Genomic DNA, 15,325 nt, shown 5'->3' with positions numbered 1-15,325 from the left:
TTTACATGAGATTTTGTAGGATTTTCCATCTTCTCATCTTCTTTCCATTCAGGTTCCTACAATATAGGATCCGCCCAGTGGAGATCTTCTTTATAAGATCCTTCTCCTGATTGACCCGAAAAGAATGGACAGGGACAAGATGGCGGAGAGGATAATAAATCTCACCCTAGAGATCCTCTTCCGGCTTACTGGAGAGGTGAGAGATTCTGATGATGTCACATTACATCATCTTATCTATGTTACTAACAGACAGACATGACTGGAGAGGTGAGGGACTCTGGAGATGTAAGGAGTGATATGTATTACTGTGTCTCTCCATAACTAGGACTACACAGTAGTGAAGAAGACCTCTAGTGAGCGCTGTCAGGACCCTGTGTCTGAAGGACGGGGAAGAACCCTGACACCAATTATGGAGCCTCCACCTCACCTCCTGATACATGAGGAAATCAATAGAGAGAAGATCCTAGAATTCACCAACAAGATGATTGAGCTGCTGACTGGAGAGGTGACACTGCTGGGAATGCTGGGATATTATATACAGGAACGCTATGAAGGGATCTGGGTGATGACTGTATCATTGTGTTGTCAGGTTCCTATAAGGTGTCAGGATGTCACCGTCTATTTCTCCATGGAGGAGTGGGAGTATTTAGAAGGACACAAAGATCTGTACAAGGACATCATGATGGAGGATCACCGGCCTCTCACATCACCAGGTAATAGACATGACTAAATACACATGTCCTCTCATTATCTGTATGTAAGGAATGAATTCAGTCACTGGATGTTTTTCATACTGTTGGAAATTGGCCACAAAAACACAAAACTTCTTGAAGCAACTTCTTCTGAAGATTCTTTTGTTTAAGCCTCATTCACACATCAGTGATTGTGAGCCAGAACCAGGATTGGAGCCTCCACAGACATAAGGTATAGGGGAAACTCTGTACCTGTTCTGTGAGTCTCACCTGGTTTTGGCTTAAAATCTCTGATGGAAATCTGAAGAGCAGCAAGACATCATTGACATCAATGTAAAATGTAGGCAGATTATGGCATAAGACATAAATGGAAGTGAATTACAGCCGTGGTAAAAGGCAGCACTTTGTTATAAGTCCTGGACACCGTCCTTTATACCTCAGAGAACAAAGGAATAATTCATATTTTAATTCCAGTTTTCCGCAGTGTGTCGCTGTACGTAGACTTCAGTGTTTTACACACAGATTCCATCTTTCCATCATCATTATACGTAACCATAGATCTACACAAGTTACACCGACAACAACTTCTAATTGGATAAAAGTTCCTTATCACGATCTCTTGTTGCCTAAATAATTTGTTCCTGGGGCCTTCCATTAATCCTCTCCAATTCAAGTAACAATCTCCATTTTCCTTTCCAAAGAGCCCCATGGTCTATAAAACCAAGATAGGCTCTTTGATTTATCACCAGTCCAACACCAAGGAGCGATCATGATCATAAACATGCAAATGGTTAGTTTTAATAGACAAATACATTTATCTTGGCCAAGGCTTCAACTTCTAGTGCAAATATTATCTACTTTCAAAAGGTCACCATTCCATCCTAACATCTTTAATCGATTACTTAAAGGCCTCTATTTTCTCAGCAAAAGTAGTTAGTACTAAAAGTACTCAGTATTCAGTTCAAAATGGTGATTAACTCTTTAGCTAAGCTCCTTTTTGAGGTGTAAACACAAGGGGGGTCCTTTACTATTCTGAAATAAGCCTAAATTTGACATATTTCAGGCGCAGATGTCCATGCAATTGGGGGGGCGGCAGGTCTACAATTGTCGGCATGCAGTGTGCGAGGAAGGGAACGGGCCGGCAGGCCTGTCTCATTTATCATTTTCTACAAAAGGTGTAGAAAAGGGTCTAAATGTAAGACAGCTTGGAAGATGTCTTATATATAGAACTAGTGCTGGAAGCCCTGAAGTTATGGAGGGGCCTGCGCCTCTTCATAACTTCGGCGGAACCACCACCAGCTTAGGGCTTTGTTAAGACCTGCGCCTAAAACACTGGTCTTAATAAATGTGCCCCAAGATGTATACCTAAGACAACATGGCTGACCATCCGATCTAAGCTAAGACTATAACCCGTCAGAGGGTAAAGTTACTATATGTAGTATATATGCTTATGGCAATTCACACACTACCACCCAAATTAAAACGTAGCCTTTAATAAATAGTCCATAATAAGTAACCCACAATCAAAAGAAAATAGATGATAAACGAAAACAAAATAATAAATCAGCAATGGAGATTAGGGCAGTCTTATAGGAATAGGTATAGGCCACTAGATGAAGACTTTCCCTAGTACTTTCCCTATGCTGTAAGCCTTTTCTACAAAACGGAATGGCCGCCCCATTAGTGGCGATCCCGTATTCAGGAACCTCCTGAATGCGCCTAGATGGCCCTGAAAGGGAGGATTAGTGTGACCTAGAGAAGGTTTATCAGATGACCTAACATAAATGCCAAAAAACAAAAAATTATAGATACATAGATTTTCAATAAAAAAATTGTTGGATTCTGTTTCCGTTCGCAATAAAGCAAAACCTGCTAAGTCGCCAATAATTGGCAACTTGTCGCAAAATAGTCTCATCAAATGTCCCAATATTGTAGTACCAACGCGTTTCGGGTTCATCAGAGGACAAGAAAGTCACTGTAAATAGTGCTGCCTTCAAGCAGTGATAGTACAGATATAATGATCCAACAAAATGCTGCTGCCAGAACCAGCCAATACTAATAGATCACAAGAAATCATGCACTGGTTTTAGTGGCCAGTAGGTCATTTGGCCCCCTAATATGTAGTAAACACAAATCAAGATTATGCTGTCATCATAGATGGCCCAGTGATACTTGCGCATCCCAAGTCTCAAAATGTGGGGCTGGCTAGATATAGGGTCCGCGTGGTGTCCATGATGGCCATTCAGCATCTACCTGTAGTTCCTTTTGATTGTGGGTTACTTTTTCTGGAATATTTATTAAAGGCTACGTTTTAATTTGGGTGGTAGTCTGTGAATTACCATCCAATCTAATCCTGATTCTGCAACACCTACAGTTAAGGAAGAGAGAACAACACCCGAGAGATGTCCCAGTCCTCTTCTTCCACAGGATAATTCAGAAAAACATCACTATGTCCCACAGGATGATTGGGTAGAGGGATATAAGGGCATCATGATGGAGAATCGCCAGCCCCTCACATCACCAGGTAATAGACATGACTAAATACACACGTCCTCTCATTATCTGTATGTAAGGAATTAATTTGTTCACTGGATGTGTTTCCTATAGTTAAGGAAGAGAGAAGAACACCACCGGAGAGATGTCCATGTCCTCTTCTTCCACAGGATGGTTTAAAAGAACATCACAATGTCCCACAGGATGATCAGGTAGATGGTGATAAGATCTCATGAAATGTTCCCTATGATCTGTAGTAGGCTGTGAAGATCTTGTCTTCAGTCTTGTTTTATCCACCAGTATTACATGATTTATCCTTGTATAATAAGAAAGATAGAGATGGCAGGATTACAGCTGACCATAGACGTTACATGTTGTCTGGATCTTCTCACTATTTTCTGCCTGTATAGACTTTTAAGATGGCCTCCTCTGTCAACTGCTGCAGATCTTTTGTGGTTGCACAAGAGTGGCACAACAGTTTTCTTAGAGGTCTTAGGCCGGGACCATGCTCTACTGTAAATGGTCAACCAAAGTTGTGCTCGGATTGTCAGCTTGAAGATGAACATCAGGAGATAAATGCATCATTATCTTCAAAGGTTTTGTAGTCTAGGGTGCAGTCTCCTGGTGTCTCCTTATTGTCAGAATGGCAGTACCAAGATCATACCACGGAGTCATCCTTCTTACTTGCGTAGAGTATAATATAATATTCAGGGTCGTAGCTAAAGACTCATGTGCCCTGTTGCAAGAGTTCAGCTTGGGACCCTTCCCTCAGTGCTTTGTGGCCAGGGACAGGGAAGCACATAGCCTTCGTGCTGCCTGAGGCGAAAATTGAAACTGCATCCCCTGCCCCAAACCAAATTCTTGACTTTACCCCTTCCCTCCAGCCAGAGATGTAACGACCTGCATGAACTTTGTATAGTACCGGTGTCGTCTTATGTGGCAGAAGGGTCTTTGGGCCCCCTCAGGCTCCTAGGCCCAGTAGTGACTGCACCCCTTACAGCAGGGGTGGGGAACCTTTTTGCTGCCGAGGGCCATTTGGATATTTGTAACCTCGTTCGGGGGCCAAACAAAATTCTCAACTTAAAAATTTGACGGCTATATTTGGTCAAACATATAAGTGACTTAGGGGTAAGTTACAGAAATTGCGCTTCAATTAAAAAAATCTAGAGCGCTATGTTTTTGCAGCACAAAATGGTGCCTGCGCTATATATTACAAATATTACGGCGCCATTTTGACCACATAAAGCTAATTTTTAAGTTGAGAATGTTATATATTTAGTTCTTTATTTGGCATTAATTGCCGCCAAGCTAAACCCAGAGGGGTCCAGAGAGGGGTTCACCCAGTTTTCGCTCTCCATGCCACTGTCCCTTCCTTTCTCCCTTTCTCAGCCTCAGAAGTGCCTCCACCTGCATGAGTCTCTAATCACTCTCCTATCAGACCCCCCAGCCTACATCAGCCTCAGATCAGACCCTCATCAGACCCTCCCAAGCCTTAGATAAAATCCCCATCACACCCCCAGCCTCAGATCACACCCCATCAGACCCTCCCAACCTCAGATCAGACCCCCATCAGACCCTCCCTAGCCTCAGATCAGACCCCCATCAAACCCTCCGGCCTCAGATCAGACCCCGCAGCCTCAGATCAGACCCTCATCAGACCCCCCAGCCTCAGATCAGACCCTCATCAGACCCCCAGCCTCAGATCAGACCCGCAGCCTCAGATCAGACCCCCCCCCCAGCCTCAGATCAGACCCTCATCAGACGCCCCAGCCTCAGATCAAACCCTCATCAGACCCGCAGCCTCAGATCAGACCCCCCCCCCCCCAGCCTCAGATCAGACCCCAATCAGACCTCAGATCAGACATTTTAAATAAATAAAAAAATAAACTTGCCTCTCCAGCTCCGGACGGCGCTGCCACTTGGCAGATTCACTTACCCTCCCTGGTCTTCTTTCACTACCCTCCCTGGTCTTAATGACCGCTTAGCATTTTCACAATGTGTTCCGGCAGGAGGCCAAGGGCCACATGAAATGGTCCCGCGGGCTGCATACGGCCCACGGACCAGAGGTTCCCCACCCCTGCCTTACAGCTACGCCCCTGATAATACAGGAAGTTGATTATTGGAAAAGCAGTATAGGATTATTTTCAATAATGAATACAACTACAGCTTGTAGATTTTGATCTTGATAGTAGAGTTTTATTATTATATAACATACGGCAATATTGATGCGTGCCGTTTCGGCTCGCAGGCCTACCTCAGACACTATGCCACAGTTGTGATTGAGAAGGTAAGGAAATGAGCCAGAGGATGCAGTATAGAAGCAGTCATGTATCATACAAGTTTGTTGTAAAGATCGTCAGTGTCTGAGGAAGGCCTGCAAGCCGAAATGTCACGCATGAATATTGCCGTATGTTATATAATAATAAAACTCTACTTTCAAGATCAAAATCTATAAGTTGTAGTTGTATTAACTATTGATGACGGGATTGGAACCCTACTTACAGCTGATACACGGAGTGCGACAAAGATTTATTAGGATTATTTTCATCAGCACATATAACTCTAACTCACCAGCAATTTTCTAGCTGCTCAGATGCATCCATACATTTTGAACCTTTGATTATGGATATCTGGTCATGTGACCTCTAGTCTGACCTCCAGTCTGAGGCTTGCTGTCTCTCTCCTGTGTGGCCGACATCCTGTGAACTACAAGATTACAGCATCATTTATCAGATCCCTCTGGAGAGCTCCCTCCCACCAGCTACTCCTCCTTGTCTTCTGTATGTCGCTGAAGATATCATCTCTAAGAGTCTAAACCTTTGCTCTTCTAGTGTAATGGATAATGTAGAGATGATATCTTCAGTAACATGATATGTTTAGGGACATACAGGAGACAAGAAGAGCAGCTGGTGGGGAGGGATCTTTGTTTTTGTATGGCAGACAATTTTTTGCAAAATTCATCCTGAATCCAATTAGTTTAGAGTCAATTTGCTCATCTTTACTCTGAAGGTATATATTTCAGGGACTCGTTGACTAAACTTTAGACAATGAGTCCCTGAAACTAATACGTAATTGGTCTGCCATACAAAAACAAAGCTTATGCGATTCATTTCAGATCAATCACTTGAAAACAGTGCCGTGTGCGTTTATTGTTAGTATTAGATGGAAAACCATGAAGAAGGAAGAGGACTGTGGATAACATGACGCTGGGAGGAAGTGGGGAGGGGGCGGAGTCTGACAAAGAACGATTATAGACACAAGTCAGTAACGTAGTGTGATAGGAACACTACAGAGAGGGAATTCCTCTAGGGATAGTATTAAGGGAGTGAGGGGATCCTGAAACTGTGCTTAACGTGGTTGTCCCACCTCACTTGCTCTCCGTTTCATTTTCTGATTTCCTGCCTCCAAGGCTGGACCCCCACCCCGGCTTTTCATGACCTCACATCTGCTCCTCAGCCATGTATGCTCACTTCCGATGCTTGTCTGATTAGGGGGCCGGGGCGGGCTATCATTCAGACAGCCTGAGCCCACCCAGCCTTAGAGTCGGAAAACCAGGTTTATTTGGTCTCCTTGATAAGAAGGTGTGGTGGCTCAGTCGGTAGAGCGCATGGGTTTATCTATTCAATTCTACAGTGCAGCCAGGTGTTTTTTTTATAAAATTTTTTTTTTTGCCCATTTGGAATTTTTTTCCAGCTCCCCACTACATTGTGTGCAATATTAAAGGGAAAAATAAAAAAGTTATGGCCCTAGGAAGGTAGGGAGTGAAAAATGAAAGCAGAAAAACTGAAAATCACAAGGTCCTCAAAGGGTTAAACACGTTGCATTATAGCACAAACACGTTACAGCAACAACACCAGTTTTATATCCATATTATTAAACACATAGTTCAAAGACATTTTACTACACAGTTCTCTTTTTTTACCACTGATAATAAATGCATAATTCTAAGACCTTTCACTGCATTCTTCCCAAAGTAAATTGTCAATACCAGTGTGGATATTGATACTTTGGAGAGAGTTCAGAGAAGAGCTACTAAACTGGTACATGGATTGCAGGATAAAACTTACCAGGAAAGATTAAAGGACCTTAACATGTATAGCTTGGAAGAAAGACGAGACAGAGGGGATATGATAGAAACTTTTAAATACATAAAGGGAATCAACAAGGTAAAAGAGGAGAGAATATTTAAAAGAAGAAAAACTGCTACAAGAGGACATAGTTTTAAATTAGAGGGGCAAAGGTTTAAAAGTAATATCAGGAAGTATTACTTTACTGAGAGAGTAGTGGATGCATGGAATAGCCTTCCTGCAGAAGAGGTAGCTGCAAATACAGTGAAGGAGTTTAAGCATGCATGGGATAGGCATAAGGCCATCCTTCATATAAGATAGGGCCAGGGGCTATCCATAGTATTCAGTATATTGGGCAGACTAGATGGGCCAAATGGTTCTTATCTGCCGACACATTCTATGTTTCTATGTTTCTATGGAGTGTGTTTGTAGAAGTGGAGAGACATTTAATTGTGCCACTGTCTTTAAATTACAAAAACACACTTGCCATTTTGCTTGTTCCGGTAAATAATGTGTCTGTACCAAACCCCTGACTCTTCATTTATAAACCTCATAATAAAATGTCTGAGAAGTGGAAGAGTGCAAAACGAAAGACCTATGTCTCTTCCTCCCAGAGTCAGAATGTATGTAGTATCAGCAGTATCAGTACCTGCCAGGAGTAGTAGTAGTTGGCCACAGTTCTCCCTGGCTCCTAATATTATTGAGGACACACAGGATGGAATTGTGGACTGGATGGCTCAGCGTTTAGACTACCATGAGGAGGAGATTCGGGGGAGGAGGGGCACCCCATACATAGCTATGGTTGTGGTAGGAGTAGTGGCACCTGTATCTGCACTGGTGGTGGAAGGAGCAGTTGTAGCAGCAGTGGAACTCAAGGCAAGTATAAAGCAGGTAATGGGACTAGGAAGCCCATGATGGCATGTCACGGTTTTCATGGTGGGGAGGTTGAGGAATATTACAATGATTGTGTGTTGGACATGATCTGGGAGCTAGATCAGGGTGCTGAGTAGAAGGTAACATCAGAGGAAGATGATGGTGGCAGCGGCAGCAATACAGAGTAAAGGCAACATACAGTTAGAACCTCCCAAAACCTGCCAGGGCCAGATCTGCTTCTAGTATTGTCAGCTTGGGAACTGGTGATGCTGATGATACTGTGGTCGCAGGCTGAAAACGTGCCAGACCTAAAACAAGCTCGGCTGCAGCTAGCTCTGTGTGGAGTGTGCAAGTATCTCCTGTCTGGCAGTTTTACTCCACGGTGCTGGAAAACAAAAGCAATGCCCTGTGCAAGATCTGCCAGATTACAATAAGCCATGGGAGTGACAGAGGTGTCTGCCAGCTACCACAACAAGAGATTCCTCCTTCTCCCAGTCTCCTTTGTGGCAGCCAGGCGGCATCCACGTGCAGTAGTGTGTCCAAGTCATCATCCGTTACTGCTCCTCCTGCTCAGACTATGCCTTCTCCTATTCTGTCCCACCATCAGCCATCGATAATGGAATGTGTGGCCAAGAAACCACTCTGCTTGCACAAGTTGCTGGTGGTGCAGTGTCTGTGGTATCACTTTGTGGACTCTGTCGCCTTTAGGGGGCTAATGGCATGTGCTCAGCCTCACTAGAAGTTATGCATTTTTTTTTAAAAAGCCATCCCTGCTTTGTACCCTGAAGTGGTGGTGAATGTAGGCCACTCCTTGCAATTCTAGCTGTGCAGCAAGGTGCACACAATGGACACCTGGAGCAACGGTTACGGACTGGAACAGTTCATGCCTTTCACAGCCCATTAGATCAATGTTTTTTGCAGCGAGGCAGCACTATAGCAAGAAGGCCAGGTCCTATTGACACCTCCACGTTTGTTCTGACACCAGGCACTTATCGGCCTCCTCCATGGATATCCTCCTGTCCCAAACAGAAGCAGGGCAGAACATCGCTCCCACTCCCCCTTCTTCCTATCATGTGAAGCATTGCCATGCCGTTTTAGAGCTGATCTCCCTGGGTGATAGTAGCCACATAGCCAAATACTTTCTAAAGGGCATCAAGCAGCAAACAACCTCGCTGGCTGTCTCCTCACCTAACTCCAACTGGGCAAGGTGGTCAGAGACAATTGCAGGAACATTGTGGCTGCTTTGTGTTTGGGAGAAATAACACATGCTCCCTGAATGATGCATGCGATAAATCTAGTCGTGCAGCGTTTGTTAAAAAAAAGTACAGAGGCTTTTGAAAGGTACTAATAATAGTAATAATAATCATATAATATAATCGTAATCAGTTCTCACCTCTCCTGTCCTTTTACTATAAGCAGTGATAAGCAGGGTGTTCTAGTGATGATAGATAATCGGTTCTCACTTCTCCTGTCCTTATACTATAGAGAAGGATAATCAGGATGATTTAGTGATGATAATCAGTTCTCACCTGTTCTGTTTTCTCCGCTGTCCTTTTGGTATAAACACTGATAAGCAGGGAGTTGTAGTGATTAGTGTTCAGCAAATTGAAGCAAAACTAATTGACTTTGATCCAAATTTCAGGAGAAATTTAATTTGCCACAAATCCAAATTTTTTCTCCCTTCGTGGTAACAAATGTTTTTTTTCCTAAAATTGTGGCTGCACATGTTACAGTAAAAGTAAGAAGCCCAGGAATGCAATATGACCCAAAATGCTGTGCAGCTAGCAAATAAACAGATAGCCACCCCTATGATGTGACTGCCCTATAAAAGCCTCACCCTGCCCTGTCTCCACCATTTTATTGTGAACAGCATAGTGCTAGGGACAGTATTTAACAAAGCTTTTAATTGTAGAATCTTGGATAGGGACAGTGTAGGGAGATCGTAGAGAGAGTTTTCACACACTGTAGGGAGAGCATAGGGAGACTGCAGGGACAGTGCAATCTCTTTTTAATCACCCTGTGCATCTTGTTCCACTGCTGTACCATTTATTCTTAATCTGTTCTGTTATACATAGACTTACTGTGCATCAGACTCAGTGTCAACAGGCAGTCTAATATATATAGGCATGTTTGTATAGTTCATCTGCTGCGCCATATATACATAATCTGTTCTGTTATACTGTACATAGACTTACTGTGCATTCAACTTAGTCTCAACGGCTTCGTTTATCTAGTACACTTGCAGCACCATTCTTACTTAATCTGCTACATTACTGATTTAGTTACTGTACCCTATGGCCAAAAGACAGTTTCCTGGGCCCTCAAAAGGAACGGGCAGTGGCAAAAATGTTGCTGTAGCAGCAGAAGGGGTGGTGGTAGCAGCTGCAGCAACATGCAAGAGCTACCACTGTCATCCAGCAGTCGTGTTTTGACCAACAATCCAGCTGTACTAGAATGGTTCACTCACTCTTCAACATCATCTCAGGTGACAACAGATACACGCAGCCAGGAATCGGTGGGTTCCTCTGTTACCACACTTAGTTGGCATGGCCCAGGAACAACCTCTGTGCCCTCCCCTGTCCTGCAACTGTCTCTTTACTTCCCTTCTGCTCGGGAAGTAAGGCATGCTGCCGGCTGTCCTCCACTTTTCAGCGAGGACAAGATTAGTGAGAGCTACAGGCCACCACAGACTTGGAGGAGAGGTCCGCTGCATCCTACAATAGGCGTGCAACTAGCAAAGGTGACAGTCGGGTGGGAGCACGTGTTTTGAGCTGTCAGGGATATGGCCATGAGACTGGTGACGGTGACATAAGTGACGAACAGACATTAGTGGATGATGATGTAGCCGCTCACATGTGGGAGCCGGTTGAAGAGGAGACCTAATTAGCATCTAGGGGTGAGGGTGGAAGCAGGCCTGTGAGCCAGCAGCAGGGTGGCAGCAAGCCGATGAGCCAGCAGGGTGGAAGCAGTGGGAGATCTGGAAAAAAAAACACACCCAGGGTAGACCACCTGCTACTCAGGAGTCTACTTTTAGGAAACAACTAGTGGTGCGGGGGTTCATAAAGATAGAGGCAGGCAGTCAGCACAGAGTGTTGGCGGTAAAATGCCATACTTGGCAGTGTGGGAATTTGCTGAGGATGTTAGCGTGGTGGTACGCAGGATATGTGAGCAGAATGTGAAGCACGGTCAGGGTGCTAATGTTGCCACCATAGCCCTGCATCACACATGGAACGTCACCATAAAGTGGCCTGGGAAAAACATGGCACTAATGTAGTGGTACAGCCTGATGCAGGAACCACTGCATCTCCCAGCGACCCGCACGCCTTCTCCGGCAGTCAGGGATCCTCAACTTCAACAGAAAGAACCTGTCGTTCCTTCCCTTCGTCTATTGCTCCTCCTCCAATGGCGCAGAAGCTTAATGGGCACCTGACTAAGTTGCTGGTACTACAGTTCCATATGGTGGGCTCTGAACATTTCAGAGAACTGATGGCTTGAGTCCCAAGCTGTCATTATTTCTCTAAAAAAGCTGTATCAGTCGTGCAAACGTATGTTGGCAATGTTTCCACACGTTGGAACTCCACCCTTTACATGTTGGCATGTTGGACTGACTGTATGTGCAAAGGAAACCAGTGACTGATTTCTTGATGAGGCAGATGGACAAGACTACTCCGCTGTGTAACTTTGACCTTAGACAGTGGCAGCTCATGCTGAGCCACAGGTAGTAGGATACTTGGAGTGCACCCTGTCACCCCAGATCAATGATCCCCTGGACTACTTGGCAGCTAAAATTGAATTGTGGTCACAACTGGATACATTTGCCCTGGGCAAACTTTACTGCCTATGCAGTAATTTGGCATCAGAGGGAGTGTTTAGTGCAATGGATGGCATAGTTACCCCAAAGAGAACTCGCCTTTTAACACAAAAAGTAGAGAGATTAACCTTTATAAAGATGAATCAGGTGGATCATTTATTTAGACCGGTATTTTAGACGCTTGTACTAATAACCCCTTGCCCTGACGGTGCATCTGCCGAAGTTATATAGAAGCATCGGCCTCTACATAACTTCAGCGCATCCACCATCAGTCTAAATTTAAGCCAGCTTCCTAACACAGGCGTCGAAAATGATAAATGAGACGGACCTATCGGCTCGTCCCCACCCACATCAAGCCCCCATTTTTAGAATTGATAAGAGCATGGAAAAGTCGCAGGTTGCAATCTGGGACTGATATACGCCAGAAAACTGACGTATATCACTTTATAACCTAAGCTTATAAAGATGAATCAGGCCTGTATCAACCAGTATTTCCAGACACCGGTGCCTGATACAACAGACTAGATCATTCTGGCAGTAATGATCTGACTAGTGTGCTGCCAAATCTGAACATTGTGACAAATGGCCCGTTACTTCTGCCCAGGTGCTGCTGCCACTATTCTGATGCTGGCACCTGCCTGACGCCACACGCCTGTTGCTGTTACTTGTCTTCCCACCTCCTCACTCTTTGACTGGACCACTATGCTGACTCCACATGCTGTTGCCACCCTCCCCACTCTGTTCCGGGGTCACTATTGTGACTCTTCATGCTGTTGCCACCCTTACCACTTTGTGACACTAGTGTCCATGTTTGACATCAGCGTTTATTTTTTTGTTCTTCTGATCCGCCAGAAAAACAATAAAGTAATAAATAAATAAAAAACTGTTCTGTCTGAGCGTCCATAAGGCCTTTATCAGACGGTCAGTATTTTGCATTAGGATTTGGAAGCCAAAAGCAGGAGTGGGTCCAAAACACAAAAGTTATGTAAATATCTCTGTTTTTGACCCACTCCTGTTTTTGCCTTATGATTACTGTCCAAATACTGATGAAAAAACTGACCAAATACTGACCACCTAGAGGCCATTAAAGTCCTACATGCGGACTTCTTTTTCATCTGAAGAAAACCGATTTCAGAGGCAAATGGCCAAAACTCATGCAAATTGAGCATGGGCATCACACGGTCAGTATTTTGCATAAGGACTGGATCATGATTTGGAAGCCAAAAGCAGGAGTGGGTCCAAAACACAGAAGACATACATATATTTCCAGCACATGTTCTCTGTTTTGGACCCACTCCTGTTTTTACCTTACAAATTCTGATCAAATGCTGCCCAAATACTGTTTGAAATTGGATGCTCAAACTACATGATCCCCTTTTGATGGCAGTTCTGATGGATCAGAAAAATAAACTGTGAACACAGCCTTACTGCTGACACCCTCTCAATTTTCATGGGGCCACTGCACGGTTAAGTCCACGCCGATAAATTAGACCTGTCGCCAACATTGACCTGTAAGAATTCACTCTTCAGTTGTTTCCATCGGTTTTTGTGAGCCAAATTCAGGAGCCAAGCCTACTCTCGGATTAGGTATCAAGAATAAATCTGCACCTGTTCTGTGGGTTTGACCTGCACCTGCTTTGGTCTGACAATAACTGACAAAATAAGTGAAGTGTGAACTAAGTTTAATAGTGACGCACAGTCCTTTTTTCACCACTACTTTATTGTATCGTATATGTATTGTATCCATGTCCTTATTTTGTTCCACTAAAGAGTTATTAGGACACCTCTTCTTTACTAATGGATGCTGTATAGGGAGGAGCGAACCAGGAATCATAACAGATCTGTCTGGTTTCAGTTATGCAGGACTTTGTTGTTCGTCCTGCATAACGAAACCAGGCGGATCTGTTATACTTGGCCATAGACTTCTGTTATAATGGATCAAAACGGAATGCCTCTTAAAGGCTTCCGTTTAGCTTTCCGTCATAGAATTCCGTTATAACGGAATCCATAACAGGATTCCTCTACTGCTCGTACGCCAAACCCGAACCTGTAAAGTTCGGGTTCGCTCATCCCTAATGCTGTATGCTGTCATACTGACTCACAGTAACTGTTTAGCTACCAGAAAGGACTAGCTATGCATGTTTCTGCAATTCACAGTGATGTACACCAGGATACATTTTCCCTAAAATTTTATTGCAGGCTGGGATATACCTGATTTAATGCACTTTGTGACTAATTAATTTGTAACAAAGCAAATTTTGGGTAAAAAAACGCGACAAAGCAATGAAATCGAAATTTTGAAAACTTCGCTCATTACAAGTAGTGATACTAATCAGTTCTTGCTTCTTCTGTTTTCTCCCCTGTCCTTATACCACAATCTGTAATAAGCAGGGTGTTCTAGTGGTAAGCTATATTCATTTCTCACCTCTCCTGTGTTCTACCCTGTTCATTATGTTATAAACATTGATAACCAGGGTGTTCTAGAGGTAATAAATAATCAGTTCTTACCTCTCTTGTCCTTATACTATTAACAGTGATAAGCAGAGTTATCTAGTGGTGATAGATAATCAGTCCTCACCTCTCCTGTCCTTATACTATATACAGTGATAAGCAGAGTCTTCTAGTGGTGATAGATAATCAGTCCTCACCTCTCCTGTGTTCTCCCGTCCCTTACACTAGGTACAGTATCTTCATGCCTGCAGTCATCCCAAAACCTCTAGATAGAACAGAAAGACAGTATTAAAGGGTTTGTTCAGGAATAAGTAACTTTTCACATGTGTCTATTATGGAAAGAGTCATACGTATCTGCTACCCTTAGCACCGGTTATGTGTGCCAGCTCCTGTGTGTCCATCTTCCAGTAAATGTTGTTTGCTCCCTCGCTGGCACAGGCATGGTCGCCTACTGGTGATGTGTTTCTTGTAGACATGTTACCCCTGAATCCAGTTATTGGCTGCAGCAGAGCAGATGATTATGCCCATTCCGAGGAAGAAAAAATATAGAATTAACTACAGGAATATAATGGTCACTAATGATAAACAAAAAAATGGGCACCCAATTATAAATACAAATATTGAACAGAACTGGTGGGTAACCTCAATTAAGACTTTTCTTTTAATACATCATTAAAAATACCCAAAAGGAGGCGAAAAGGTCGCTCACCACAGTACAAGACACTTATTACAAATCACTCAATGGTGAAAAAGTACAAAATTGCTATATGTAGTGCAAACAAACCTAAACGGGAGCAAAGGAGTGGGAGGGGAAGGGAGACTGGGTCTCTTTCTCCTATTGATCCCTCCCTATATGTTTACACCTCCTAAGTTGTCCCTAGGTGTCCCTACGCTGCGCCATGTGGCTGCCCAGTTTCGTCAGAGAAGGAAGCAAGCGA

At 43.8% G+C, this 15,325-nt stretch overlaps 2 protein-coding genes across 3 annotated transcripts in view; both read left to right on the top strand.

Moving 5' to 3' along the window:
- Nucleotides 1-15,325, top strand: part of LOC121003516 (zinc finger protein 208-like) — a 2,651,670-nt gene that overhangs the window by 683,182 nt on the left and 1,953,163 nt on the right. The window lies entirely within an intron of this gene.
- The window catches only part of LOC121003537 (zinc finger protein OZF-like), a 1,338,071-nt gene that overhangs the window by 1,302,422 nt on the left and 20,324 nt on the right, over nt 1-15,325 (top strand). Inside the window, exons 1-3 of one of the 2 annotated variants that reach the window (XM_040435437.1) lie at nt 684-713; nt 3,067-3,216; nt 3,300-3,397. The exons of the other annotated variant lie outside the window; for it this stretch is intronic. The gene's annotated coding sequence lies outside the window, so the exon portion shown is untranslated. Of the gene's footprint in view, nt 1-683; nt 714-3,066; nt 3,217-3,299; nt 3,398-15,325 lie in introns of those variants that run through there. 2 annotated transcript variants of the gene reach the window in all.

Source organism: Bufo bufo, chromosome 6 (assembly GCF_905171765.1).
Source record: "Bufo bufo chromosome 6, aBufBuf1.1, whole genome shotgun sequence".
Classification (NCBI taxonomy): domain Eukaryota; kingdom Metazoa; phylum Chordata; class Amphibia; order Anura; family Bufonidae; genus Bufo; species Bufo bufo.
This window is presented reverse-complemented; position numbering and strand designations above follow the sequence as displayed.